An 11,483-nucleotide genomic window follows, 5' to 3' on the forward strand; every position below is an offset into this window, starting at 1 on the left:
TTTTCCTTAGTCTTAATAAATGCTTTCTAGAGTGCTCCAGGTCATTTAGTGGCTAGTGGAAATTTATTTTCATGTTTATTGTCATTTATTTTCAATTAGTGGCATGCCATTATTAATGCATTTGGTAAATACATATTAGTGAGAATTTATTATAGCACTCTAGAAATAGGGAACTTTTATACTCTCCAAAGGCGGGCGGGATTTGAAGATTAATGAAATTTGAGAGTTTTTCTATTGTTAGAGTTTTTCCTTTGTTCTTGGGTTAGGAATCATAGTATTGGTTCTCCTGGTAAGTTGCAGCTAGGGTCAAGTTTCTTTCTTTTTATACCTATTTTTAAGACGATCTTAAGTGTTATCTTATCATTTGGTATCCGAGCTTCGACTCTTAAAATCAGGTGTTATCTAATCCTTTGTTTTTTTTTGTCTTTTTCGTGTATTTCTTCCTTTGTTTGTTATTTCACTTTTGTTTAACTCTATATTATTATTTCATCTTCCTTTGTTCTATTTCTTTGAGTCTATCTTTCTTTTTTGGATTTTATCTAGTATCAATATATTTTCGTCTTCTCTTTTTTATATATATTATATTTGTAAAAAGAAAAAAAAGAAAGAAACAAGTGAAAAAATGTGAGAAAAAAAAGAAAAATCTCAACGGTTTTTATAATTGTTTACAATTTGAAGAAAAAAATCCAAGCAATAGTACAAAAATTATAAATAAAATGATAAAAATTAGACTTAGTTATTATCTAATAAATCTAATATTAATATTCCACCAATATTTTAGTCAAATTTCATCATTAAAGGGGTCAAAATGAATTTTTTTTAATCTAATTTTAAGGGTATTTTTGCTATTTTATGTAACGGCCTTTTAGACATTTTATTTGTTTCTTGCTTTAAGATTTGTGGCGTATTAGTACTTTATTTATTTATTTATATGTACCTAAGCCTCCTTGGGAAAACAAATGTTGATTCGATAAAAATTGAGGTTTTCTCAATTTCAACTCTTAGTATTCTTAGAAATCAATTAGAGATTAAATCTTTGTTCTCTTTCCCTTCGTTTAGTTACATCAATTAACAATACATACAATAAAACTACATCAATTATAGATTTATTATTCCTCAATCGTAAACTCAAACCATACGTCACACATAAAAAATCCTACTAGTTTTGCGTCCACTACAACAACCATGCATCCAATATTGTTCATTACACTAATCCTAGTTAATTGTTCATTCCTACTTTTTTTGATCCGCAAAAATCACAGCCACTTCCAAACTCGTAGCATGATATCCATTGACAACTTCCATTATCTAAAGCTTCTATGCTAATAAGGGCATGTCACCTTTATTCCTCACCCACAAATCATAATCTATCCCAAATTCACAAAAGCAACTCTTTGTTAAATATCCAATTGAACTTGAAGCTATTAGGCTTCATCTTACGCGCTCGCTCATCAGCTCGCTCTTGCAACTTCCTAATCCTCGGTGGTAACTCACACACGTAATCCTGTGCCCTCTTTCCCTCAGCCGTCAAACTTTCCAGCTTCTCCAATCTCCACCGTCCAACCAGAAAGTCCAAGATGTTTGCATAGTCATTGGCCGTGTACACGCCTATACGTTGCGCCACCGCGGAGTAGTGTTCAAATAGCCTGGGGTCATCCCCATCGTACATAAGGTGCGCCGGCATTATGATCTTTTTCTGCATCATTTTTCCTATGGCCAACATTGCCCCGGTGGGGTCCACTTCTAGAAGCTTCTCGACGATCCTTGTGTACGCGTTCTCGTGTCGCATATGCGCGCTAGCACTGGATCACCACCCTCCTTCGCAAGCCGAGCTGTGTTCCCATGTGCCACGAATGTTGCTCGCTCTTGGAATGACGTGTACACAAACCCCAAATATGGGTTGTTCTCCATACCAACATCCTATCCATTAAAAACAAATTGTTAGATTTTTATTAGATCTTCACAATGTGCTCAAGAAAGTCCCCTTATCTGTCACAAGAAACAAAAAATGTAGAAGCACTAAAAAATGTAATTCGCTTTTAGCTAGCTTTGTGCAATTTAAGAGACAAATCTTATTATTTAAATTTTAATTATAAGAGTTTTAATAAAAAAAATAATAAAATTAAGAAGAATAAAATGAATGGCATGTTAAAGAAAAATACAATAATATTATTTTTTATTAAAAATAACATGATTTATCATCAATATAAAAAATATTTAAATAATTTAATCAAAATTAATAACCCACTATATGATTGATCTAATGATGGAGACTTTAGATAGTTAGTATTGGATATTAGATAGGTCATATATTTAAACTTTATTAATTGTTACTACGTAACACAAGAAAATTAAAATTAATGAAAATATTTAAATTAGTTAATTTTAATATTATATATTTAAATTTTGTTTGAGAAATACTTATATAATTAAATTCACCTATTTTTTATTTAACATATACACAACCACCACTATAAAAAAAAAAAAAAAGACACACACACTATCACCTATATGCAGGCTTATGTGCTGATATCTGGAGACTTTGTCTTCCATGTACTCTTTTTTTTTGGCACTTCCAGACTGTGTCCCTGTTATATAATATTATCTTGTTTGCCGATTAAAAAATAAATCCAGACTTCTAATACACTAATCAATTTTCATTTTGGAAAATAGTGTAGGTGATGCGCGGTGTGCTGCATCTCGAAAAAAGCTTTAGAAAAAGAGAAGCAGCAATATCTCTCCAAGAAAAAGACCCATGTTTTTTTTCTTTTTCGGAGGAAACTTATGTATATGACCCTTTTGTAAGTATGTATACTAAACAAAATACCAGTAGCTCTCTTAAAAAAAAGAAAAAGAAAAAACCAGTAGCAACTACCATATATATCTAATGAAATATGCATAAATCTTATTAACCTCTTTACTATTATATTTTGGCTTAATTATATTTTTCTCTCTCAAATTTTAGGTTCTATTTAGTTTCTCAAATTAATATATATATATTAAGCTTAATTGTACTTTTTATCTCAAACTTTTTAATTTTTGATAAATTTTATCCCAACAAATTATTTTGACGGATTTTACCTTAATTGTTAAGAAACTTATAGATTTATCCTCTCTCATTTTACTTATAATATAATTGTACTTTTTATTCTAACTTTTTATTGGCAAATTTTACACCTAATTTTTTATTTTTTGATACATTTTACACCCAACTTTTTATTTTTTTATAAATTTTACACATACTTTTTATTTTTATTGGTAAATTATACTTCTAATTTTTGTGTTTATTAATAAAAAAATAACTTGAGAGTAAAATTCACTAGTTTCTTAAAAAAATTAGAGATAAAATTCTTCTAAAATTAAAAATTAGAGATTAAAATGCTATTAAACCTATAAATTTATCTCTGAAATTCGTGAAATACGTACTTTATTTAGTATCTCAAATTTCTTTTCCTTTTGTCTTTTTTGTCAACCATAAACACTACATAAGCGTTTTGTTAATACACTCACCCAGTCTGAAGTGAGTTATGTTAAACGCACTCAACTTAGATTTGATGTTAAAAAAAGAAAAAGTACCACTACTCAGTGCTCACCCAGCCTGAAGCAATGAGGTAATGAATAGTCTTCTCGACCCTCTCCATATCAACACGGCCAGAAAGATACATATAGGTTTTGAGCAAATCCCCGTGCCTGTTTTCTTCCACGGACCAGGCCCGGGTCCACACGGCCCACGGGCTTTGGCATGCTCCGTACTCATCTCTCACCCCATCGAGGTTGTTCATCGTGGTCTGGTAAGTAGGAAGCGCTTCCTCCGTAATCATGTCTCCCACCAGCACCACAAAGTACTCGTCCGGTAGCTCCATCGTGCGCTCGCGAAGAGCCCTAACCTCATCGGTGAACTCTTTGAACGGCAATGAGGAGTTGGGGACGAAGTCCTGTCACAACTAGAAAAATGGCTTTTTACGATGGTTATTAAGTGCTTTTAACGACGGTTGTAAACCGTCGTTGTATATAACGTCGTTGAAACGTAATTGCTTTTTATGACAGTTATTATAATAACCGTCTTTGAAAGTGAGAACAATTCAAAGACGGTTATTATATAATAACCGTCTTTGAATGCAGTGTCTGGTTCAACATTCAAAGACGGTTATTACATAATAACCGTCTTTGAATGTTACGTCTGGTCGACATTCAAAGACGGTTATTATGTAATAACCGCCTTTGAATGTTACATCTCCTCGAGATTCAAAGATGGTTATTACATAATAACCGCCTTTGAATGTTACGTCTGGTTCAACATTCAAAGACGGTTATTACATAATAACCGTCTTTGAATGTTACGTCTGGTCGACATTCAAAGACGGTTATTACATAATAACCGTCTTTGAATGTCGACCAGATGTAACATTCAAAGACGGTTATTATGTAATAACCGCCTTTGAATGTTACATCTCCTCGAGATTCAAAGACGGTTATTATGTAATAACCGCCTTTGAATGTTACATATTCAAAGACAGTTATTATGTAATAACCGTCTTTGAATCTCGAGGAGATGTAACATTCAAAGGCGGTTATTACATAATAACCGTCTTTGAATGTCGACCAGATGTAACATTCAAAGACGGTTATTATGTAATAACCGCCTTTGAATGCAGTGTCTGATTTGACATTTGAATTCAAGGTATTTATTCCCTGGCAGAGGCTATGACTGAGAGTCTGAGACAACAAATTATAGAATTCCAGGAAACAGTTACTAGTAAGTAATAGCATGGAGTCTATCTTAATTTTAGCATTTGTAAAAACACACCATCACCAGACAAAATTAGGAAGCTCTGAAATAATGGAATATCCTGTCAAACCAAACTACCAAAGGTATCCCAACATGAAAATTAGCAAATATGGCATCCATTTGAAGACAGACACAAACAAATAGATTGAAACACAAGTAAACCTGTTTTGAATTCACTTCTTGGTCCTCTTTGGGCTTGTCACTCATCACTAAATCTGTTTTGAATTCACTTCTTGGTCCTCTTTGGGCTTGTCACTCATCACTTTCAACTGCAACTGCAACAAAGCCCTTTGCCTGTCTTCCTGCAATATATTCCAAAGAATAAATATAATAATAAAAATTATGACAAGAAATTAATTTATCATATCAGGGTATTCCATACTTTGGATTTTTGAAGATGCAACTCCTCTTCCAGCTTCTGACACTCATCTTCAAGTTCACACCTCAATGCTTTGATCTCTAGACCACATAGTCATAGAGAATTTCGTACCATGTCATTAACAAACTATCCAAAAAGCTCAAGCTGCTAGGTAACGATACATGAATGACTTTATATTGCATCTCTAACAAATACTAATCAGAAAGTAACTTTATTTAAAAAAATGGTTTTTTCAATTAATTAGAACATTAAGTAATTAAAAATATAACTAAAGACAAATCAGAACACTTATGATCCCATGTAATAGAATGCAATGATAGAATATTTCTAAGCAGCCAATAATTTCAAATTCAAGACTTTTTCTATGCTTACGAGCAACGTGTGTTCATCTTCAATGCGCATCAACTGCTGCCTTTGTTCTTCTTTGCATTCTTCAATTTTTTGGCCACACTTTGCCTCAATTTCTGCAATGGCTTTGTCAGCCTATAAAGGTTCAAATTAATTAGAAACATGTTGATGGAAATTACATTCTACAAATACCAGGAAATCATATCGAACCTTTTCTTTTTCCTTGTTCACAATTTCCATATTCTCCAACTCATACTTCCTCTTAATATGATTAATAGCCTGTTTAGAATCAATTGCCAACGGCCTATTCTCTATCAAATAAAAAATACCAATAAAGAAATTTCTTACTGATATACAATTTTTTAATAGAAATGATCAATTTCCTTACCTGTAAATTCTGGTCTTGTATATCGATCAACAGGCTTAGTTGATATCATATGAGCAAATGAATTTACAATCATATCCAGCAAGCACAAGACCTCAGCAAGCAGTGTCAACACAGAGACATTCTCACGAATGTCATCCATAAGTTCTGTAATTTTTTTCTATTACAATAGATATAAATGCAATAGCTGAAAATAACCTCCCCTATCCTGTAACAAAAATAACTCCTCAAGCCATGACTTGATTGGTCCTCGTGTCTTGGTTGGAATTAAATGCAATTACAAGTATACAACCTATAACTTTTTTTTAATCAATTAGAATATTACTAAGCAAATATTTTTGCCACTGGGATGTGATCATAGAGTATAAAGCTTTTCTATCAAAATATTCTTGATTCAAAAGTAATGTGTACGTACAATGAATCTTGATTCAAAAATATTCTTCACAAACTGCAAAACTACAAACAAAATTTATACACAGAACACATTAGCACATCACGTACATTGTCTTTTGTTTTTTCTTTTATCTAGGAAGGGAGGGACAGAGGAGGCAAGTGATTAGAAGGATACAACCAACAACACTACCTGTGCAGAGCTGCTTGCCTTATCTTTAATGCTCCGGAGCTGTTCCAGTGCGTGGATATTATTTGAATGAGAAGATATGAAATTCATATACATTGAATTCCTTGATGTTGCATGGAAGTGGTCACAGAACTGCTCAAACACCAGAGACTTCTATTCTGGTAAAAGCCCTACGAGATTGTCGTCTTCGAGGCCGTGCTGGTTCCAATTATGGCAACAAACACGAGCAGGAACACCAGAGAGATCTATGAACAGATCTGTCACCTCTAAAGCTCCATCAAGAAGATTTGTTGCCTCTAGATCTCTCTTGCAGTGTTTGGGGAGGAAGCTGAGGGGCTTGGAGAATGAGAAGAGGAGGATGATGGAAGAGCTGAAGTGATTTCGGATTCAGATCTTCTTTTCAAGTTCAATGAATTACCACCGCGTTTTTCTCTTGCGACGGGTTTTGAAAAATCGGTGCTAGGGTTCAAAGAAAGGACAAGCAGAACAAAGAAAGGAGTTTGTAGCAGAGGACGACGAGGTTGCGGTTTTGTTTTTTTTTTATTTTGAAAATTACGACGGTTTTTACTAAAAACCGGCGTAAATTATAAGAAACATAACATTCTAAGGCGGTTTTCAATAACCGCCTTAAAATGTGCGTCCTAAAATGCCATTTGCAAGCCAATAATTTCAAAAATGCCACCGCACCACTTATTAAAGCGGTTCCTTATACAACCGACGTAAAGTGCGTGTCTTAAAAAAGGCTTTTTGTAGTAGTGTGTGGCTGCCAACTTTGCTCCACGGGCTTCAGCAGTGGCAGGACCTGCTGCGAGGCCCATCCCTCTAGTGACTTGAAAATCTCTATCTTTTCCGGCGCCATTGAGTGGCTCCTCCGTGCTAATTTCGACGGCGGCGGTGGTGAAATGGTGGTGATTGGTTTCGGAGGAGAGCATGGAAGTGGAAGAGTTTGTATCTGCATGGTTTAGGTTAAGTGTGAATTGTATGTGATTGTGTTGTGAGGGAGCAGATAGTGCTTGAGGTGGATCTATTTATAGGTCCATATTTTGTAGAAGACGTGATATTTAATTTTAATCGGTAAGAATTAAATATGATACCATTCACTAACTGAGCTAACCTTCTTTTTCCCTGAAGTTACAAATAATTTTTTTAAAAGAAAATAAAATTCTTATTAAGTAAACTTTGATAAACATTTAATAATATCCGAATAGGCTTTTAAAATTGATAATAGGTTTGTTGGTGATCTCAAGCTTTGAAATTATTACTCTGTAAAAAACTTTTGGAACCTTTTACATAAAAAGAATTTACTTGTTAATTACTAACATAATTCAACTCACATTCTTCTTTAGATGTACTTTTTTCACTTCAATACTATTTGTACATAGACAAGGAATGGGTTTTCATACTATTAAGTTTACTAGATTATACTACATTACCAATTTTATTAGATCTTACAAAGCCTATTCAAGCATAATATAATCGAGTTTGATGATTGAAAAAAATTTGGTTAAAGAGACGTGATGTAGATATAAGTTAAGATTAGTAAAATATTAATTTTTGCATTTAAATAACATTGCGATCGGCCCGCTTTAATTTGCATTATTCGTTTCCCTGCCTGTCACCTGAAACTTTAAACCAAACCCATGTGCGTTTAATAAAACCAACTGCACTTGGTACACACACCTTTATATATTTGGTTAAAATGCACTTGGTATATTGTATGCCACAAAATGGAACCTTTTTATTTTTTGGAGTAACAAGCAAATTAAGATTTCGTTATTAGTGTTGTTATATTCACTACAAAAATTATATACGAAATGCACCCATAGTCCATATACACAACCTACGAATAATAAACGTGTCATAACACGACTTTTTAAAATATACTCCCTCCAACCCATCCAAATATTTACCTAAACGTGTAAGATCTTAAATTCAAATGAGTAAAACTGATTTATTTAATAAAAAAATTATGTTGGATTCTTTGTAAAATATTTTTGGATAGTCACAAATTATGAGAGAGATTAATTTATAATTTAATGGGTTGAGGTGGTCTTTAACCTAATACAAAAAAAAAAAAAAAAACTCTCCATCTCAAAATAGTTGTTGTCTTATTTTACATAGATGAAGAAAGAATAATAAATAGATGAAAGACAGTAATAATATTATAAAATTAACTTTATATCATCATTAATTTATTTATAAATTTTATTGTTTATCATTAATATTATAAAAAATATAAGTGAAAATAATAATTAATGTTCCATTGAAGAGTTAAAATGAAAATTATTTTATATTTTTTTTCTTACACAACAATGAGATTGGAAGTCCTACATATTTATAAATAAGTTTTGACAGAAATTACACTTTGTACACTCCTAAAAATTTATTACATCTTTATCTCTTTGTTTTCTTTGATACGTTGTATACATGATATTTCTCTTTTCTAATTTACTTTATTTTACTTTTTTACCACTTTATTTCCATCCACTCGCTTTAATTTACACTATTCGTTTCCCTACCTGAAACTTAAAACCCAAACCACCCAATTGGGATTTTTTTGAAACCAATGCACTTATATTGCATGGAAGAAATTAAATGGAAGCCTTCTTCTAGTTTTAGGAGTTACTAGCAAAAGATTTGTTTATTAGTGTTGCTATTCAGTACAAAAACTATGGATACGAAATGCACCTACAGACACAAAACGTACTAAAAATAAACGTGGCTTAACACAACTTTTTAAAATAAATATTCAATTATTTTTTGTAAATAAATAAATAAATATTCATTAATATATATATATATATATATATATATATATATATATATATATATATATATATATATATATACTAAATTAGTTTTTGACAGAAATTTCCCTTCGTACATAAATGCACACGACAGTATATATATGATAAGTTAAATTAGTTGTTTGTCATGTAACTTTTTTAGGTATGATTTATTTATCTAATTTTTGTTGGATTTAATTTGATTTTTAAATTTTTAAAATTGATTGGTTATGCTGTCATCACAATGATAATTTGATTTAAAATAACACCAAAGATACTAAAGATAGTTTCACAATCGTCACTATGATAATTTTATAATCTATTTGTTATAAAAAATATATATAAACATTTAAAATTTACACTTAGTGGTGTTACAAAACTGCCACTATATTAATTAAATAAAATTTACCTTTTCATGTTAAATTAATATTTGTTAAGTCAAAAGATATTTATGTCTTAAAAATAAATTAAAAATCATAATTATTTTGATTAAATGTAAATAAATACAAATGATAATGTTGTGTTTGATATGCTATTAGATCATGATTTGTTTCTGTGCATCTAAAAGATTCAAACAATGCACTCATAGGATGATCCGATATATCATTTAAGTAGTGCATTTAAGACTTTCATTTAATACTTTATGTCTGAGATTTTTCATGTAAAAAATATTTTCCTAGGATTTGTCAAAGTCCTATGAAGAATAAATGAAGTCCACAATCTGAAAGATGTTGATTTTTATTAAAAGGCACACTCTGTTGTTTCATACTATTAAGTTTACTAGACTATACTACATTACCAATTTTACTAGATGTTACAAAGCCTATTCAAGCATAATATAATCGAGTTTGATGATTGAAAAAATTTTGTTTAAAGAGACGTGATATAGATATGTTAAGATTCGTAAAATATTATTTTTTTCATTTAAATAAATTTGCGATCAGCCCGCTTTAATTTACATTCACTACTACAAAATGTAGATTTAACATCGCTACATTAACATTGGTTTTTCATAAAATCGATGTTAACAAAAACGTGGTGACATAATTGTAAATAACGTGAGTTTGTTAACATCGGTTTTTCAACAACCGATATTTGTTGGATCAAGTGGTCTCAGAATAATTAAGAAGGAGAATTGAATTAATTATTCCTAAACCTTTACTAATTAAAAATTTACTCTTCTAAGGCTTTTACTATGTTGTTAAGTAAATGAAGAATAGAAAAGAAACTTAACCAAAAGTAAAAGCGGGAATTAAAGTGCACAGCAGAAATTAAAAGAGTAGGAAAAAAAGAGACAAACACACAAGAGTTTTTATACTGGTTCGGCAACAACCCGTGCCTACATCCAGTCCCCAAGCGACCTGCAGTCCTTGAGATTTCTTTTCAACCTTGTAAAAATCCTTTTACAAGCAAAGATCCACAAGGGATGTACCCTTCCTTGTTCTCTTTGAACAACCTAGTGGATATACCCTCCACTAGAACTGATCCACAAGAGATGTACCCTCTCTTGTTCTCAGTCAACAACCCAAGTAGATGTACCCTCTACTTGTACCACAAAGGATGTACCCTCCAATGTGTTAAGACAAAGTTCTCAGGCGGTTAGTCCTTCGAAACTTTGTGAATGGGAAAACAAAAGAATTCTCAGGCAGTTAGTCCTTTGAAATCTTTTGTTTATGGTAAAGGGGAGAATCAAAAGAATTCTCAGACTGTGTCTTATTGAATTCTTTGATAAGGGAGAAGGGAGACACAAAAGAATTTAGACGGTTAGTCCTTCGTTCTTTTGGAAAAGGGAGAAGAGAGACACAAAAAGAATTCAGGCGGTTAGTCCTTGGCGAATTCTTTTTGGCAAAGGGAGAAGGGAATAAAAAATATGAATAGTACAAGTTTTTGAACAAAAAACTTTTCTTGGAAGAGAAAGTTTTGAACAAAAACTTTTAGAAAGATGAAGAGAAGATGAAACCAGAAAGTTCTGAAAGAAATGAAAGAAGATGTTGAAAGATAGATTGAATGATTGAAAGAGATGATGGATATGAAATAAATTGTTATCATGTTTCATGCCAAGGTCACATATTTATAGTTTCTTGATGACTCAAGTCAAAACTTGTAACTCTTGGCAATTCTTTTAAAACTAATCACTTAAAAAGATATGACTTTTGAAAGAATCTTCAGAAACAAGTCACTTGAAGAAATATGACTTTTGGAAATGAATTTTTCGA

The 11,483-nt window shown here is 31.7% G+C and overlaps 1 long non-coding RNA gene and 1 pseudogene across 2 annotated transcripts; both read right to left on the minus strand.

The window, feature by feature from the left end:
* Positions 1-1,232: 1,232 nt before the first annotated feature.
* LOC114382024 lies at positions 1,233-7,453 on the minus strand (annotated as a pseudogene).
* Positions 5,004-6,120, minus strand: LOC114382025. Of its 2 annotated transcripts, XR_003660143.1 has the most exons (5): positions 5,905-6,120; positions 5,727-5,795; positions 5,541-5,651; positions 5,172-5,248; positions 5,004-5,091 (listed from the first exon to the last, which is right to left on the minus strand). It is a non-coding gene; the product is annotated as an uncharacterized LOC114382025 (long non-coding RNA). The 2 variants fall into 2 exon arrangements; XR_003660142.1 differs by having other exon boundaries at positions 5,172-5,651.
* Positions 7,454-11,483: the final 4,030 nt, after the last annotated feature.

The sequence above is a fragment of the Glycine soja genome, chromosome 13, assembly GCF_004193775.1.
Source record: "Glycine soja cultivar W05 chromosome 13, ASM419377v2, whole genome shotgun sequence".
Classification (NCBI taxonomy): domain Eukaryota; kingdom Viridiplantae; phylum Streptophyta; class Magnoliopsida; order Fabales; family Fabaceae; genus Glycine; species Glycine soja.